The sequence below is a fragment of the Macaca fascicularis genome, chromosome 9 (assembly GCF_037993035.2).
Source record: "Macaca fascicularis isolate 582-1 chromosome 9, T2T-MFA8v1.1".
Lineage (NCBI taxonomy): Eukaryota > Metazoa > Chordata > Mammalia > Primates > Cercopithecidae > Macaca > Macaca fascicularis.
The window spans coordinates 84,776,976-84,797,220 of NC_088383.1; the positions used below are offsets into that span (position 1 = coordinate 84,776,976).

The 20,245-nt window shown below is 40.6% G+C and overlaps 1 long non-coding RNA gene across 2 annotated transcripts in view; it reads left to right on the forward strand.

The window, feature by feature from the left end:
- Nucleotides 1-442: 442 nt before the first annotated feature.
- The window catches only part of LOC102119175 (uncharacterized), a 149,629-nt gene continuing 129,826 nt past the window's right edge, over nt 443-20,245 (forward strand). For both annotated transcript variants that reach the window (XR_001493507.4, XR_012417901.1), the window contains exon 1: nt 443-531. This is a non-coding gene — a long non-coding RNA (uncharacterized lncRNA). The remainder of the gene's footprint in view (nt 532-20,245) is intronic.

Below are 20,245 nucleotides of genomic sequence, written 5' to 3' on the forward strand. Positions count from 1 at the left end.
ACCCCTACCTAGAGATGGTTACAAAGTTTTCAGGATTCAGAGCAAAATGAAAATTCAAGACCCCTTGTTCAACAGTTCCTAAGAATTTCAGATGGCAGGAGCAGAGGATTAAACCAGGTGTTGGGCTCTGTGTTCAGGTCGCACGCCCCTGAAGCCAGCCCAGTTTTTCCCTCCACCTAATCAGTCGTGTCTTCACTTCAGCACTTGTGCCTCTTTTTTCCCTGGGATCAAGAAATATGATCATTGTTTACCTTGCCTCATTTGAGATAAGGAGTTTACCAAACCACTCATATCTCTGGGGAAAGGGGTAATGAGCTCACAGACGCACAGTCTGTGACCTGGTGGCGGAAGGGTTGGTTTGGCCTTTGGCCTCCTGGAATCCAGTGACTTGGAGGGGGTTCATTTTCTCACTGACAACCGGCCAGAGTCACATGGCTTGCATGTCAGAGCCAAACAGAGCTGCAGAGCTGTCCTCGGCCTCTCATGAGTCTCCTGGGCCACATTCTCTGAAAGATGTCTCCTGCTGATTTGGTAGGTCCCAACTGAGCCTCCTTGAAGTTCCTGGACAATGCACAGGTCTTGGCAGCCTCTTGCAGGCAGCCTTTGTTCAGGGACTGTGGACTCTCCAGCCGGAAGGCGAGACTTCCAGAACAGAAGCAGAGGGAGGGCATGACAACAGAGTCCTGAAGAGGATTCGCTTGGCTCATGCCATTTACAAAAGTTGGGGCTTAAGTTTTCAGCAAGAAAAGGACAGGAAGGGAAGAGTAGACATCCAAAAGCAGCTCACTGAAGACAGATCCTGGAGTCAATTTTCTTATCTCAGCTTCCCTCACTCCTGCTCTCCCTCTGACCAACTAGGAGTGGTATGAAGCGGGGAAACGCCTTGCAGACTTTCGAGGAAGCAGGCTTGGCTTCCTTTTGGACAGGAGGACGCAGGCCAGTTTGCTGGGCTTATTAATTGTTCCCTTGCTGTTTGCAGCTGTCCTCATCTCTTTCTCTGCACAGGCGCATCTCACACAGCCTTCAGAGCCACCTTTCCTCTAGAAAGCCGCCTGAGCCTTGGTCAGGTCGGGGGCTGCATTTGTTTCCCAGGGCTGCTGTCATGAAGCCCCGAATACTGGGTGCCCTACGCAACAGGCATTTACTGTCTCACGTTTCTGGAGGCCAGAAGTTTGAGATGAAGGTGTCAGTGGGGTTGATTCCTTTTGCAGGCTGTGAGGGAGGATCTGTTCCATGTCTCTGGTGATTTGCTGGCCATCTTTGGCCATCTTGAGTTTTCCTTGGATTGTAGATGTATCACTTAGACATTTGCTTTGAGAACCATGTGGTGTTCACCTTGTGTCTCTGGTTTCAACTTTCCCCTTTTTATGAGGATACTTGTAAGGCCCACCCTACTCCCAAATGACCTCATCTTAGCTTCACTAATAACATCTGCAATGATCCTATTTCCAAATAAGGTCATATTCCAAGGTATTGGGGGTTCAGACTTCAACATATGAATTTTGGGGAGGGGACACAGTTCAACCTGTAACAGAAGCCATGGTGGGAGTGAACAACACAGGTAAGATTTAGCAAGCTGGGTGCTAATGGAGATGGGCCAGACCAGAGTGCCCAGAGTAGATCTGGAAGGGGTGGGACCTGGAGTTTGACAGAAACTATGGAGACAGACTGTGATTACTTTTAAAGCCAAGCACAGCAAATTCAGACTTGGTGTGGAAGGCAAGTCAGAGCCACCGTAGGTTTTTGAATTGCATTGTAATACTGTAAAAATGGCATTTTGGAACAATGACACAGACAGTGTCATAGAGGATGGATTGAAAGAAGATGTCAGTAGAGTCAGGGAAAGTAATTGGAATCTGGGCTATAGTGAGAGGGGAATAGAAAGGCTGGGAGAGTTTCTAAAGGAAAAGAAGATGGTAGGATTTGATGACAAATGGATTCAGAAGATGACAGCATTAACAGCAGGGACCTTGATTGACTGTAAAGTTCAGAAGGGAAAGGTGGGGATTGAGGGGTCTGTGTGTGCATGTGCATGTACACACATGAGCAGATGGAAGTCTTAGTTTGGGAAGTACTGAGTTTGAAATGATGTATATGGCATCTCAGAGGACATGTGCTCTATGGTCAGCAAATTTTTTCTATAAAGGGCCAGCTGGTAAATATTTTAGGGTTTTCAGGCCATGTTAGCTCTGTTGTAACTATCCAACCTTGCTGTTAAATTAGGAACGCAGCCACAGACAACGTGTAAGTGAGTGAGCATGGTTGTACTCCAATAAAACTTTATTTACAAAAACAGGCAGCACTCTGGATTTGGCTCAAGGGCTGTAGTTTGCTGATTCCTACACTACATCATGGGAAATGTGATACAATCATAGGTTATAAGGAGAGAGAACATAAGTCCTTTAACGGCTGGTTTTGTGAGGGTTTTTTTTTTTTTTTTTTTTTTTTGAGACGGAGTCTCACTCTGTCGCCCAGGCTGCAGCGCAGTGGCACGATCCCCGCTCACTGCAGCCCCGCCTCCTGGGTTCAAGCGATTCTTCCGCTTCAGCCTCTTGAGTAGCTGGGACTATAGGCACACGCCACTACGCCCAGCTAATTTTTGTACTTTTAGTAGAGACGGGGTTTCTCCATATTGGCCAGGCTGGCATTGAACTCCTGACCTCGTGATCCGCCCGCCTTGGCCTTCCAAAGTGCTGGGATTACAGGCGTGAGCCACCGTGCCCAGTCTGTGAGGTTTTTAGAGTGATGAATATTCAACATTCAGTGGGAATCTATAATACCAATGGAAACTTATTCACTTACTAACACATGTAACAAACATGTTATTGAGAATGAACGAGGGGCCAAGTGTGCTCGCATGTTATCACAATCACTCTCCACTGACCACCTTGTGAGTGGGTAATTCTTATTCCCTTTTTGACAAATGAGATAATGGAGTAAACCCTCAGTAAGGTAACTTGAGGCTGTTAAACTTTGCTCCTGACTAGGAAGTTTAGCCAGTCTCTAAGTGGAGGCCTTCCACTCAGGCAGGAACGCTTTAATAGTTTGCATGAGGCAATGTCAAATTTAATATCTGCTTATATGTTGTCATAGTTTTAACTCTGCACTCAACAGTTTTCAGGATAACTGCCCTCTGTGTTCTTGCTACAGTAAGGTCTTGAAACTGTGTAATAGCTACAACCTGTCAAGTACCTGGAAGAGAGAAAAATTGAGAGAAGATAATTTAAGGCTCATGTAATCTCCTCATTTCTCTAGATTACCTATTTTTTAAAATTGATCAAGTTGATTGCTGGGTCTCCCACAGAATAATCTTCATGTAATTTAAGACAAAGCATTGATCTCTTTGTTATAATTGAAAATGCTTTCTAGATTTTGCTGTTTTAGCTGAGAATTATTATTGAAAATATTATTTATTACATCTCCCTATATATCGTTTCTTATGAGAAAATGATCTCAGAATTTGACATAAGAATAATTCTTTTTTCCTGAGAAGATATGATTCTGTTCTTCAGCTAGACAGAACTGTGCAACTAATTGTGTTTCCTTTTTTGATTGGATTTCCAGGAAGCTCAGAGCTAGCTTTAAGGTGCAAAGATAATAGCTATCGTCACTTACCATCAAAGTACTTTCTTATGTTTTCCAGGCTGCATCACCTTTTTAGTTCCAATTTTATTAATTTTTTTCTTTTCCTCCCATAATCTGCTTCAAATACTTCTTAGAGAGAGATGAGCATTTATTTATTTATTTATTTTCCTAAGATGGAGTCTCACTCTCGTAACCCAGGTTGGAGTGCAATGGCGCGATCTCAGCTCACTGCAACCTCCGCCTCCCGGGTTCAAGGGATCCTCCTGCCTCAGCCTCTTGAGTAGCTGGGATTACAGACACCCACCACCATGACTGGCTAATTTTTGTACTTTTCATAGTGACGGGGTTTCACCATGTTGGCCAGGCAGTTCTCAAACTCCTGACCTCAGATAATCCGCCCATCTTGGCCCCACAAAGCGCTGGGAGTACAGGCGTGAGCTATTGCGCCTGGCCAGAGATGAGTATTTTTAAAAATTAAATTTAATTGATTCAGAATCAAGATAGAGAGTCTTTCAGTCAATCAAGATTGTTACTTAAGTTTCCTTAGACTTGGAGAAAAATGTTGAAAACGAGTTTATGATTAAGAGCAGATATTTGCTTGGGTGACCCTTTGAGGACATTGACATTTGCTCAATAATGACAAATTATTTCATATTTGTTGAGGGATCTTCCTAAATGGACTACTATATACATTTGCCTTACTATTAGGCAAGCACTGAGGGGCTGAGGGCATCAAGCAAGCATAAGGTTTGGAGTTAGATGAGGACTTGTTTTGATTCTGCCACTAAGTACTCAGGTATAGGACACACAGCCTCCACTGGATAATTTTGAAAGTCCCTTCAAATGTAGCTTTCTATAGAAGTCTGTTGTCTACCTTCCTGCTGCTGTCTGCCAATCACTCCCTCGCATATTTCCTCAAGTAAGTCAGTCTTATTTTTCTAGGAAGACTCTAAGCATCAGGGGGCAGGAGCTATATGAATATGAATATAAGGCATATGAATTTATTTTTATATTCATTGAATCGTAATACCACCTTATTCCAAATAGATTCAAGGTGGCTTACAAAGATAAATGCAATAAAATAAGATAAAAATTTAAACTAAAGAAAAAGTGTTCATATGGAAGGAAAACAGATTAAGACTAGAGAGATGAGCAGGTAGGTAGGTAGTAGGCAGGCACCTGTAGAATAAACCAATCTCCATCTGTCTCCAGAGAGCACATTTGGTTTCTGCACAAACACAAATTGCCTTGGAAACTGAAGCAAAATGGAATGAGTGTGAAGAAATCTCTTTGTTTTAAGTTAAATTTAACCATCACATGATGGAAACATAGCGCGTCTTGATTGAGTGTTAAAAGTCAGGTGCCGAGTCATTGATCACTAAAGGTATTTACTGGATGTGGTAAATGGAAATTCCTTCAGACAAAAAGGGCACTGCAGAAGGTGGGGAGAGATTTGCTACAGTGGGACAATGGAGAAGAAAGACTTTGCTTTAGAAGGCAAGTGTTTCATGAGGAAAAAGTCTCGGTTCACTGATGTCTCCCTGTGGTTCCCAAAGTATGAGGGGCTGCTTTGGGAGCAAAGCAGATAGCAGCGAAAGTGCAAAACAAGGCAAAAGCAGGGTGGAGGAATTTAGCAAACAGCACTTCTTATGAAATTAGTGAGTAGTAAGGTAATATAGGGGGCTGTTCCTTTTTATGGGAAATATTCTCTGGTGAGCTCTTCAAATGAAATATTCTCAAATACTGTAATGCACTGATATGAAAGATTTATGTAGCAAGAGGCCTTAACCAATAGCAGAAGACATTTGAGGCTATGAAAGTTGGCAGTACTGTCATTAATACTTCATTCATTTAACAAATATTTATAGAGCCCTTACCATGTACTGGATACTGTGCCAATCACTTAGGGAATGAGGGCAAAGGAGCAAATAATGAGTAATACACCATATTTGTCTTACAGAAGCTCACATCCTAAGAGGGAGATGACATAAAATACATCCGATTAATTCATTAAAAGCACTTATTGAGCACCTTTGCTATACCAAAAGTAGTTCCAAGTGCTAGGTATGTAATGCGGAAGTAACATAAACAGCATCTGTTTTAAAGTATTATGTTAGAAATCAGCAGGGTTTTTTGTTTGTTTGTTTGTTTTCCTGCTCAACAGAGAATTAACATGAAGATTTTGACTGTGGAGAAATGCAGAGATTAAAGAGAATTTGAGAAACAGTGCAAATAGTATATAATAAAGCAATAGAAAGAGAAACAGGCCACCACTTACAGGTTCCCTTTCACTCCTGGGCAATTTTTTGGTAGACTTATTACTAATACATATTTATCTACATTTAAATAAATAGTAAGATTTTCTTGCTTCTGAAGATTGAGGTCATTGGTTACCTAAAATAATGCTCTTGTACCTTTTCTAGTGGCAGAGCCTGGAAAAATGATCTGAGTTCCAGAAGAGAATCCAGAGATAGCAGTTATATAGTAAATGTCACTAGACCCTGTGCCGCATGTCCTTGGCAGACATTACTAATAGATCACAGTACTTCTTCCTGCTACGCCTGGATGTAGCCTCAACATTCTCCCTATGAGAGAGTACCAGGTGGCCAGAACTTGTCTTGGCACGTAAGACAAAACCTCTCTGCCCTCCGAAGGCCCTTCACTCCTTTAAATACGTTCCAACTCTTTTTAATGTAAGAAACAACTGAATACTTTGGGTTTCTTTGGGGCTTCTTCCTTAACTCTGTTACATTCTTGTTTCAAAGTTTGGTTGATATTGCTGTCTGACAGTTGTTAAAAGGTGATGACAATATATTATTACTCAGAACTTTCATAGCTTTAGGAAATAATAATAATTTTTATTTTTTATAATATGCAACAATTTAAATAATTTTATGTAATTTTAACATTTATTATTGTCATAATCAATCCCTAGCACGAATTAAACATATATAACCTCCCATGCACTATAGTATGTGCTTTACCTGAATATTTTATTTAATCCTCACAGTAACCCTGTGAGGTAGGTGCTAGTAGTGTCTTCTGAAAAGAACTTGCCTGAGGTCCCACCAGTAGTAAGTAGTGGAACCTGAATTCCACTCCCCGCTATTTGATGTCAGAGCTGAAGCTTGTTCTTGCCTGCAGTCAGGACTGTGAGGTTCTCTCTCCTAGGAAGTACGGCTGTTCTTCTCCATGAAAAAAATGACCCTCTTCTTTATAAAATTGAAGGCATCATCTGAATTTTCAGGAGAAAGAACAGAACCAAGCATGCCCTTAAACTTATGTTCCATCTTCTTAAAGGGAAGCAGGTGAAGTGTCTGTCCTCAAGAGTTAGTGGCTAGTCCAGGACCGTCATTGCACACCCCTGTCCCCGTGGTCTCCACTGCCCATGGTCATGGCCGTTATGGGGAGGCAACAGCTGGCACAAAACAGCAGGTCTGGGGAAAGGGGAGTAAGTGGTTGGACTGCTAACATATTTTTTTCATCCAGGGCTGTTGATTTGAATTTCATTTTTTTTTCCTGTCCTGTACTCATTCTGGGATAAAATAGACAAGAAGTCAAGATAGGCATTAGAAAAGAGAAACAATAGACATGGACTCAAAGAATAATAATTCCCAGATAATCAAGGGTTGACCTTAAAGAGGAAACATCTTATTTTCTGAGCAAATATTCACAGAGTTAAGATGTGGATTGAATGAGATAGTGTAGGAAATTGCAAAAATAATACTATTTATTGAGCTCTTACCATATGCTGGGTACCTCTTAAAGTGCATTACATGGATTTTTAAGAAAATTGCATGACTAGGTATGGGAGATATTATTTTTCTCTTTTATAGTTGGGGAAACTGAGGATCAGAGAGTTTACAACACTTGCCTAAGGTGATACAGCTATAAAGGGTCCATCCAGGTCAAACCAGGGTTCCACTATAACTTAGACTCTTCATTTATCTGTTAAATTTGACCTATGTGAAAATGGTCTATAAACTATCAAGCATCAAAGAGTGAATTAATCATGCAGTTATTAAGTTTAAACTTCAGGGACCCTGGTTGGGCATGGTGACTCACGCCTGTAATCCCAGCACTTAGGGAGGCCAAGGTGGGTGGATCACCTGAGGTCAGGAGTTTGGGACCAGCCTGGCCAACATGGTAAAACCCTCTCTCTACTAAAAATACAAAAATTAGCCAGGCGTGGTGGCAGGCACCTGTAATCCCAGCTACTTGGGAGGCTGAGGCAGGAGAATTGCTTGAACCCAGGAGGTGGACATTGTGGTGAGCCGAGATTGCACCATTGCACTCCAGCCTAGGCAACAAGAGTGAAACCCTGTCTCAAAATAAATAAATAAATAAACAAACAAATAAATAAATAAATAAATAAAAAACCTTCAGGGATCCCTCACTTTCCAGGGCCTTTTCTAGGACCTCGGGAGGGGCCTCATTAATACTTATTTATAATTTTGCATTTTTTAACTTAAAGAGCCCCCAACCCCACCAATTATGTAAATTTTGGGCTCATCAAAACTTGCATCTGGCCCTGAAAATACCATATTATTCTAGACTAGATGGTCACATGGTCCTTCCATTCTTATCACCTACCACCCCACGGAGAATGTGGTATGAGTAGAGCCTTCTCTTTTCTTTAGTATTATTCATCATTCAAATTCCTGATATTTCCCTTCTCTGGAACCTCATTTTATTTAGACAGCAAGCTGTGTTGGGGACTAACAGCTTCTAGCCACTCAGCAGAAAAGTATTAATCTTTTCTCTGGCATCTCACATGTGACATCGCCAATGGTGTGTTTGCAACCCCTTGTGAGAATGTCCAATCTTCTAATTATAGTAAATGCAGTCAAGGAAAAAGGGCCTTGATTTTAAAAAAACAGCTGTGAATTCTGCATTTGCATGTCATGCTCTGAAGTAGTCTTTTTCTGAGTCATGGATTATAAATTATCAATTTAGATCAAGCCACAAAAAGTACTGTATTTTGTTAATTTGGGGCCTTTGGAAAGGGCAAAAAAATTCTAGTCAAATATCCTAAGAGATTCTGCACTCTTCAAAGTCAAACATCTTGGTGAGTCACTAATAGTTCTTGAGTGAATACACATTTAGGATGAGAATATATTTATGCTAAGTGAACTATGTTTCTAGAGCTGTGACAAGGTTGAATATGTGATTACTAGAAGATTCAATAAACCCTTGAAAATGTAGAATTAATGTAAAACTTGATTTGGAAACTAATTTGGACCATATGATTATTGGGACAAGACTTATTTTTTGTTTTGTATTAAAATAAACCCAGATATGTGTAAGGGAGTATTTGTTTAAGTAAAAGTAATGTCACTAATAATCCATGTGACTTTAGACTGCAATGATGATAATAATAATAATGATAAAAATTAGCCCTATTGATTGTTTACTAGGTCAGGTACTGTGCTAAGCACCTTGTATCCATTATCTCACTTATTCTTTACAAGTCTGTCATTGTCCCTGTTCTTCGGATGAGGACCCTGAGGTCAAAAAAAGTTGAGTGACTTGTCAAGGTAGTTTGGTACATCGTGGACCTGAAATTTGAGCAAAGTCTGTCTGATAGCAGAACACAAGCTCTTAACCACTCTGCAAGCTATTTTGCCTCTTTGGGGTTCAGCTTTCCTATCTGCAAAATGAAGGGCTTGGCCTTCCTGATCTCTGCCATTTCTTTCAGCTCTAAAGCTCTAGAGTGCTATGATTTCAAGTTACAATCCTCTGGCAGCAAAAGAGCTCTTGGTAGTTTACTAATATGTTTGTTTTTCTAATTGATCTCTACCAGCTCAGGGTAATTAAAACCCCACAGCTCTTATATTCCCCAAACAAACAGAAGCATGCATATTCACCACTCCTCACAGCAGTGCACATGGCATTGTTTACGCATGGCACCTAAGATAAAAACCAAATATATGGTGGAAAGTAGCAAGCTTTGTGAGAACAGAGGAGTAAGTGTGTGTACCTTCCAGTCTAAAGTTCTGTAAGTTTCTGTTTATTTACCAACAGTAGTAAGTGTTGACCTGATCCAAGGCTCTCATCAACAACCTCAGATGTTCTGTTGGTAAATCATACTTTACATTCATGGTAAATGTATGACAGAATGATGGGTTTAGAAATTTAGAATACCATTTAGCAGCCTGTGATCTAGGTAACCATTTATTATGGCCACAATAACAGAATTATCAATATGAGAAAAAACACTCAGCCTTTCTGGATTAAGATACTCTCATGGCTGATTCCTTTGTGCACAGCCTTAGTTACCATGGGGATCATGATGAAGAGTGTTCTAAGTTCTTGTCTTTGCTGCCTGGTGAGTGCGTCCTTTCCTTTGGGGTAAAGCTATATGCCTGAATGAAGACAGAAACAACAGGATTTCCTGCAAGGAATGTGGATGATGCATCACCCTTTGTAGCCAGAGCTCTTCAAGTGCAGTCTGTCAGGACAAGGAAGAGGATTCTTTGTTCATTTCATGAAGAGTTACTGATTACTTCCTTTCCTGGCTTTGTGTTAGGTGGCATTGTAAGCATTATCATGCAGTATTTGAGGCTGTGCCCTCAGGAGCTTATAGCAAGGGTGAGAAGATGTATGTAAAACTCTATCTGTAGGCTTACCACTGCACACACTTCTTTCTCTAACTTATCTTAACTTCATGATAAGGTGATATTGGAAATAGACCTTATGGGATAAGAATCTGTACATACAGAAATTGGGGTAAGGATGTAGAGGATGAAAAGGCAGGAGGAGAGGTTAGGTGAGGCAAGACAAGAAACAATCTGGGCCTAGGATAACACTGTCTGTATTTTTCCTTTGTAGCATCATTATAGTTGTCATTTTTTTTGTGTTATTTGTTTATTGACTGTCTCCTAGATTGGAAGGTAAGCCATTTGAGATCAAGGACTAGGGATGAGGTCTCTCCTATGCATTGATGTATGCCAAGTGCCTGTGACCACATATAGGTAGATAAAGGGGCTCAGAAAATACATATCTCGTAAAGGGAGGAAGGAAATTTTGGAAAGGGACTCGCCAATGGTGAAGACATAGCTAGAATCTCAAGATCAGAGGCATAATAGTAGTTTAATTGCCCGGAGAGTTAGACAAGTGTTTTTTTTTTTTTTCTTTTTTTTCTTTTTTTTTTTTTTTTTTAAGTCAGAGTCTTATAGTGGTCATAATCCTATCTAGGCAGATAGCAAGAATTTAAAAAAATAGAAGAGCAGGCATTAAGACTGAGCAACAGAGGAGAGAATGGGGGCAGTTTAATTTAGTTCAGCAAGCAGGTACCATCTATGAGCCAGGCATTATGAAGTGGCAAGGGTATGAGTGTGTACAAGAGAGGTCAAGATCAGCTTAAATAGAAGTTTGAAGGAGGGAAGATTGTATCTTTGGGATAAATAGTAGCTTCACAGAAGAGGCAGTGTTTCAAGGAAAATTTAAATAACCAGATTTTATAATTTTTCCAAGAATGCAATCCAAAGTCCAATCTTAGATTTTTCTAGAATGGGAGTGGAGAGGCCATTCTAATAAAAAATAGAGGTGGGAAGAGAAATAGCTCAAATGGAGCAAGATTATAGGTGAGCAAACTGACCTTCCTAATGGGTCTGTGAGTTGAATCCAGGTCTGTCTGACTCTAATCTGGCAAGAATGATTACAATAATAGTTAATCATTATTGAGCTACCTACTTTCTTATCTGCTTGGGAATCTCTTTTCTTCATGAATCAACTCAAGCATGACTACCCTGATACTTTCCCTGTAAACCTCTGCATGGGGTGCTTTGTATGTGCTCTAATTAGAGTATTTATCTCACCATATTGCAATTGTCTAAAAACACCCATTTGGAGCACACTGGATTGTGAACTTGATGACGAAATAGACTGAATATATCTACTGCCTTCTACAGATGAACTCCAGGTGGCTCTTCTTTTTGTAACCAACAATTGAATTCAAAATCTCAAGTGGGATCATCAGATGAACAGAATCTGGATTAAATGCTGTGCCCTAGCTGAAAGAGAGGCTGGAGAAATGAATTCCTGGTATCAGTTTTGTGACAAGGGACTAATAATGTGGGGACTCTCCTGTCATAGTTGTGGCTGTTCAGATGAGGTAAACATCCAAAAAGGAAATACAGAGAAGGCAGAGCTGTTAAATTATTTCCTGAAGCAGCTCTGAGTAAAAATTAGACACTGGTTTGAGTATGGATTACGGATAAAGGAAGAATGGGAGAAATGATAAAGGAATTAACATCCTTACAGTGACACAGGTGAGCCACACTCTGTGGAGGCAGCAGGTGGCAGAATTTACCATCTTGAGCTCAATATGGGCATCAGTGGTGGGACATAAGTGATCTTAGGGGTATATAAACATATTTAAAAATATTTTAATAGTTATTTTAATGTGTTACAGGAAAATAATTAGCACATCAAACCTGTGAGTTCACAGCTGTTATTGCTTAGGAGAAGGTTAAGTTTAAGTTCAGTTTAAAAAGTTATTCAATATTAAAATGATTAAATAAATAATACAGCAGGTGGCACTTAGCTATGGCATGATTTCTGAAGGTAGCATGGGAATGGCTGATGTTTGGGGAAGTTCATACATGGAGACAGGAGGCCAGAGCTTCACTCATCACCTACGTGTGTTTTATCTCACTGGGCCTCGTTTTTTGGGGGTAATCTATCTATCCATCTATCTATCCATCTATCTATCCATCTATCTATCTATCTATCTATCTATCTATCTATCTATCTATCTATCTATCTACCTTGTTTATTTATTTTTAATTCAGCTTTGAAGTTTAGGGGTATATGTACAGGTTTGTTATACAGGTAAACTCATGTCATAGGGCTTTGTTGTACAGATTATTTCATCTCCTGGGTATTAAGCCTAGTACCCATTCATTATTTTTCCTGATCCTCTCCCTCCTCCCACCCTTCACCCTCTGATAGGCCCCTGTGTGTATTGTTCCCCTCTGTGTCCACGTGTTCTCACCATTTAGCTCCCACTTATCAGTGAGAACAGGCGGTATTTGGTTTTTCAGTTCCTGCATTAGTTTACTAAAGATAATGGCCTCCAGCTCCATTTGTTTTCCTGCAAATGATGTGATCTTGTTCCTTTTTGTGGCTGCATAGTATTCCATGGTATAAATGTACCAGATTTCTTTATCCAGTCTACCACTGTTGGTCCTTTAGGTTGATTCCATGTCTTTGCTATTATGAGTAGTGCTGCAATGAACATATGCATGCATGTGGCTTTATGATAGAATGATTTATATTCCTTTGGGAATATACCCAGTAATGCAACTGCTGAGTGGAATGGTATTTCTGTGTTTAGGTCTTTGGAGAATTGCCATACTGTCTTTCACAGTGGTTGAACTAATTTATACTCCCACCAACAGTATACAATATACAAGTGTTCCTTTTTCTCTGCAACCTTGCCAGCATCTGCTATTTTTTGACTTTTTAGTAATGGCCACCCTGACTGGTGTGAGATGGTGTCTGATTGTGGTTTTGATTTGCATTTCTCTGATGATCAGTGATGTTGAGCTTTTTTTTCATATGATTGTTAGCCACATATATGTCTTCTTCTGAAAAGTGTCTACTCACATCCTTTGACTGGTTCTCAGTTTATACTTTATATTTTATCTAACTGGGTCTCAATTTTATACTTTATGTTTTATCTCACTGGGCCTCAATTTTATACTTTCAAGGGGGACAACACCATCTTGGCTTCCTGAAGTTAGGGTCAAGACTAGACTAGACTTGTAGTCTAGACTAGACTTAGAGTGTCCAAGTGATACTTACTTGGTTTGCCAAGACTGGTTGTGAATTCTTAGGAATTTGATCTATTCATTCTCATTATTCAGCCGAACCTGCAAAATGTCAACGCTCTGAGTTATCACTCTTTAAATGCGAGACTTCACCTGAGTGGCTTTTGGGGAAAGTGAGTCATCACGGGTGGGCAGGTTTCTCCATTTGATAAATGATTTAAGCTCAAGTTTTTATTTGCACTAGACATGGGTCCATTCCCTGGCTCAATGTGGCCTCTTACAGCTTTTCCATTCACACATCCTCCCACTTAGTTACTGGCTGCTGTCTTTCCCACTGTGAATGACTGAAAAGTATGCATTCTCTTCTCAGTGTCTAGCTCCTAGTCTGGTTCATTGTAGGTCCCTGGTGAACGTAAAAACAAAGCCCTTGAGAGTGGACGTTGTTCTACCATGTCAATTTAGCTCTCAGGAAATTGTATGGACTTTAAAAATGTCTCCCCCAAGAATCATTTGGTTACTTATTCCTTAGGAACCACTGTGGTTCAGCAAGACCTGGTGCTTCAGGAAGCAAGGTTAGAAAGAAAGGCGGCTGGGATGAGCAGCGTGGGATGGGTGCTGCGGTGCACGTTGTCTTTGTTAAGATGTTGGAGCAGTTTTGGCATGGGGAGAATCTGGCTGAAAATGAAGTCACAGCAATGAGGAAAACCTGGACTCACTGCTTTGAGCACTTGTGCAATGGTAGCCGGAGCTGTGTCTTACTGGGATTTGTATATAAGACAAACATGATCCTACATTCATAGTTACCTTGAATGTAGGATCTACTTAGAGATTATTCTTAAATATAGCTTAGATTGCATTGGCAGGGGGTTTTTGACTCTACTAGTTAAGCTAGGTCAGCCACTACACTAAATAAAATGGGGCTAAAGATTATACCTTCAGTCAGCAACCTCAAACATAAACCTTTCCATTCATGAATAAACCTAGGATGAACCATTTGATAAGTTACCTGCCTCATTTTATCTTCGAGTTAGTAATAGCAATGTTGATAGTATTACTGCTCACCAAATATTCAATTTTTCTTATGGCACCTTTTCTGCAGGACAGTTATATATTTCCACCTTGTTAAACTCACAAGCAGCGATATGATTTGCCTTAGTCAATGAAGAATGGGCCAAAGCAATGTATATCTCCCTGTGCTGAGAATTTTAGATGTTCTGTCTCATTTAATATGGTAGCAACCTTGTGAGATAGATACCTTTCTTTAATGTCTAGATGAGGATGCTGAAACTCAAAGAAGCTGAAAAGGTTTATGTAGTCACATCACCTGCACATGTGTTCAGGATTTGACCTGGCCCTTGCTCTTAACTGCTTCACTTTATTACATCCCTATCCCAACAACTTTTGTTAAGCTGTCATCTAACCCAAGTGCCAAAGATTCTGATTCTCAGATCCCTCAGGTACCAATCCCTGCAGGGAACAAACCTAGAAAAGTAAAGTGTAGTCTTTCATAATCTGGGGAACAAAAGAAGAAAATGTAGATAATCTATTGCTGACAACCTACTATTTATTTTATAAGAAAAGACTAGAGTCACATACACATAAAACAATGCCCTATACCTGTAAAAATAATCTAGTAATTTTATTACACTAGCTTGATAACATGTTGGAAATTATATAAAGAACACAAATTTATCACCAATAAAATGTCATTGTACAAACAAACTCGGGGGAATATAAATATATAGCATGTGTGTTTACACAATAGGTTTATATTATAAATGTATACAAAATTTGCTTTGGAATAATGGTCTGGATGATGCATATTTAAACCTCAATATATACCTGTCTTAAAGTTTAGTTTAAAATACTGTTGGTGCCAGTACGCACCATTCACACAGCAGGGTTCCCCAAACAATGACAACAAACTAAATTAATTATGATGTAACTAAACCACAGTAATGTGTAATTGAAAAACAAGGACAGCGGCAATTTAAAAACCACAACCAACGAACCCAAGATAACACTGATAATATACTGACAGCAAAGGATTCATCCCGTGACTTGGAAATTTCAGCTGTTTGTTTGTGAGCTTGTGTTGGAACTGGCAATGTTACCAAGCATTGTGTAGGAATCAGAATTGTTAGCAGAAGCAATGAATTTGTGTGCTCAATAAACTAGTAATGTGCTAACTTGAATTTATGAAGACTAAAATTTGGTGACCTAATTGCCCACTTGCTGCTAGTCCTCATGCCTATGAATTAAACCAGGATCAGTTTCCATTAGGTCAAATGGCAGCCAATCAACGGGTCTCGCTGGTCACAGTTTGATAATCATTCTTCTAGAAGTCAGCTTACCCAACTTTTCACACTTAGACCCTTATTTTGATAAATCTTCTGGCAAAATGCAAAAAGCTTCCCAACTGAGGCTCCAGGCATGGGGCATCCACTTCCCATACACTTTCAAAAAAGTCACTGGGGATCTATTGCTCACCTTGTAGAATGCATTTGGTTTGCCAGGTGCTTCAGGTCTGAGAGAGAAGTGTCTTGTGTTGAAAGCTTGCATGGTTTGCCGTGGTCCAGTGGTTACCATCATGTTTCCTAAAGCTGGGAGAATTCCAGTCCTATTGTTTCATGACCAACAGGACCATCCTATTGGTATTACCAGCTTCCTTCATAGATACAGTGCCAAGTATATAGTGTTTCAGGCCCTGGTGGAGAAGTTTTTTGGTTCCTGGCTGGGAGAGCCTGGCTAAAGGCCCTTAGGTGGCGTTTCCCCAGGGCTCCTGTCTGGACCACTATGCAGGTAATTTTACTAGCTTCCTCTTACTTCTCAGTCTTGCACCCCTACCTACTAATTGCCCTCAAGTAGAGGTGAAGGGTAATGAATGACTTAGAGACTCTTCCAATGAACATCACCTTTCTCAACTGAAGGCATTTTTTTAAGTTCAAGTTTGGTCACTCTCAACTTAAGGCATCCTGCTAGCACAATTTTCCTGTGTGTTTTCTCAGCATTTGTAACTTATGATACTCTGTGTTATGGGTTGAACTGTGTGCCTCAAAACAGACATGTTGAAGATCTAAGCTCCCAGCACCTCAGAATGTGACCTTATTTGGATATAGAGCCTTCACAGAGTTAACCAAGTTAAAATGAAGTTATTAGGGTGGGCCCTAACATGTCATGACTGCTGTCCTTATAGAAAGGAGAAATTTGGACACAGAGACAAACACGCATAGAGGGAAGACTGTGAAGACATGGGGAACATGGCATCCACAAGTCAAGGATGTCCGAGGCTACCAGAAGCTAAGAGGGAGGCCTGGAACAGATTCTCTCTTAAAATGGTCAGAAGGAATCAACCCTGTCAACATTTTCATTCCAGACTTTTAGCCTCCAGAACTCAAACAATACATTTCTGTTGTGTAAGCCACCCAGCTATGGCAGTGCCAGGAAACTAGCATACAATGTCACTTTGTTGGCAATATTAATCCATTAAAATTGAATCCAGTTTTTGCAGTGGCATGCATCTATAGTCCCAGCCACTTGGGAGGCTGAGGCAGGAGGTTCACTTGAGCTCAGGGGTTTGAGACCAGCCTGGAAAACATGATGAAAGCCTGTCTCTAAAAAAATATTTAATTCAGTATAACAAATGCCTGTAAACGAATTCAGACAGAGGTGGTAATAGTTGATAATGGTGTAATGTGCTCCTCCCTCCTCAAGCCCTCCATATCTCTTCCCCACTGAGACCCACACTTTCCTATCATCTTTCCACTGTCCCTCTTCTCAAGCAGGAGGAGGTTCTTGGTTTACTCTCTACCCAGTCTAGACTCCTTGGACCATCATTATCATCACTTTATTGCATTCCATCAACTAGTTCACCCTCTCTCTCTTCATTATGTTCCTCTGGAAGACCCCAACCTGGATTAAATTCCACTCTCTGCTTGTTCCTGTGCAGTTCAATGTGGCGGGAGAAAACACACAGGCTGAACATCACACCTTAATTAATAACCACTAGGGCTGCCAGAACTGCCTGGTCTAGTCTTTCCCTTCCTTTACTATGGACAATTTTACTTCCCTCTCCTCGAAATTCTAGTATCCCTTTCCCTCCTCTTCTGCTCTCCACTCTCAGCTAATGATTTTGCTTCCCGCTTCACACAGAAGTAATCAAAAGATGTCTACATGTTCCAGTTTCCACACCTACCTGAATCTGTGCTGTTGGGCTCACTGGACTCTTGTGACTATGACGGGCTTTCCACATGCCTGTCTAAGGCCAGCCCCTCCTACTGGCCACCAGACCTCAGCTCTTCTCCCTATTCAAGTTTTGGTTCTTGGGCTGTTTCCTTCTTTCTGGCATCATTAATCTCCCTGTTTATTTGTTTCCTAGATATTTCCCATTAGCATATGAACATGCTGTGATTTTTCACATCTCAAAGAAAAAGAACCTCTCCTGACACACACCTTTTCCAGCTGCCACTCTATTTCTCAGATCTTCTTACAAGAAAACAAGTTGAACAAATTGTCTTTATGTTTTTCTCCAATCTCCTTTCATTCTCTCTTGAAGTCACTTGAATCAGTCTTGTGCTCCCAACACTCCACTAAAACTGATACTGTGAAGGTCACACAAGGATCTCCAAACTGCTGAGTCCATTGGATTATTCTCAGTTCTCATCTCACTCGACTTATTAGAAGCACTTGACACAAATCATTCCTTCCTCATCATTGAAACATTTGTTTTTCCTTTGGTGCTAAGACTCTATACTTACCCATTTCCCTCCCATTTCAATAGCCACTCCACTTGCAACTCCTTTAATGGTTTCTCTTCATTTCCCAAACACCTAAATGTTACCATGTTCCAAGACTCAGTCCCTGGAATTCTTATCTTTTATATCTATTCCCACTTGGTAGGTGAGTGTGGCACCTTTCTCAGGGTTCAAAGTACCTACATGCTGATCATACCTGTATTTATCCTTCAGTTTTCATCTCTCCCTTGAATGCCAGATTGAGGTGCCCACTTGACCACTCCATTTAGATGGCGAATAGGGTCTTCAGTTTCACATAGCCAAAATGAAACTCCAGGTCTCCTGTGCCACCAGTAAATTTTTTCTTCCAGCAATGTCCTTTTTGTATTTTATATGCATTCTTTTAGAGACGGTATCTTGCTGTGTCACTCAGGCTGCGTGCAGTGGCTTGATTATAGCTCACTGCAACTTCAAACACCTGGGCTCAGTGATCTTCCCACCTTAGCCTCCTAAGTAGCTAGGACTACAGGCACATGCCACTATGCTTGGCTAATTTTTCTATGTTTTGCAGAGGCTGGATCTCTCTATGTTGCCCAGGCTGGTCTTGCACTCCTAGGCTCAATCAGTCTTCCCACCTCAGCCTCCCAAGGTGCTGGGATTAGAAGCGTGGGCTGCTGAATGCAGACAGCAATGTCCTTTTCACAGTACATGGGAACTTTCCCTTTCAATTGCTCAGACCTCAAACCTGACATTTACCTCTAACTCATATTTTTATGTTCAATTTCTGAGAAAGGAAAGATGTTGACTCATCCTTCAAAAGGAACACAAAACTCAGTGACTCTTTCCACCTTCACCACTCACTTTTTGGTCCAAGCCACCATCACCTCACACTTGTTTTTTGCAACAGCCTCCTAGTTGGTTTTCGTGCTTCTGCCCTTGACGCTCTATGGTTTCACCAAAGTAGCCCAAATGATAGACTGATTTTTAAAAATAACACTTTATTGGGTTATCATTAACCTACCATATAATTCACCATGTAAAATGTTCAATTCTCTCTCCCTTTTTTTTTTTTTTTGAGATGGAGTTTCACTCTTGGTGCCCAGGTTGGAATGCAATGGCGTGATCTTGGCTCACCACAACCTCTGCCTCCCAGGTTCAAGTGATTCTCCTACCTCAGCCTCCCAAGTAGCTGGGATTACAGGCGTACGCCACCACACCCACCTAATTGTGTATTTTTAGTAGAGATGGGGTTTCTCCATGTTGGTCAGACTAGTCTCAAACTACTGACCTCAGGTCATCTGCCAGCCTCAGCCTCCCAAAGTGCTAGGATTACAGGCGTGAGCCACCATGCCCGGCCCGATTTTTAATCTATTTACAGATTTGTGCAACTGTCACCACAATAAATTTTAGAGCATTTTCATCACTTCTAAAAAGAAACTCCATTACCATTTTCAGTTGTGTTTTATTTCTTCCTAACCTTCCCTGCCCCCTTAGTCCTAGGCAACTGCTAATCTACTTTCTGTTTCTATCAATGTGCTTATTTTGGACATTTTATATGAATGAAATCTTATAATATTTATCCCTTGTGAGGCCAGGCCTGGTGGCTCATGCCTGTAATCCAAGCACTTTGGGAGGCTGAGGCAGGCAGATCACTTGAGGTCAGGAGTTTGAGACCATCCTGGCCAACATAGTGAAAGCTCGTCTCTACCAAAAATATAAAAAATTAGCTGGGTGCGGTGGTGCGCACCTATAATCCCAGCTACTGGGGAGGCTGAGGCAGGAGAATCACTTGAACTTGGGAAGCAGAGTGAGCCAAGATTGCACCACTGCACTCTAACCTAAGCCACAAGAGCAAGACTCTGTCCCAAAAAAAAAAAAAAAAAATATATATATATATATATATATATATATATATATATCCCTTGTGACTGGCTTCTTTCACTTAGCATAATGTTTTCAAAGTTTATCCTTGTTCTAGCATGTATCACTATTTCCTTAAAGTGTCTAAAAATATTCTATAGTATAGATAGGTTACATTTTATTTATCCATTTATCAGCTGATGAACATTTGGGTTGTTTCCATGTATTGGGTGTTATGAATAATGCTGCTATGAACATTTGTGTACAAGTTTTTGCATGGGCATATGTTTT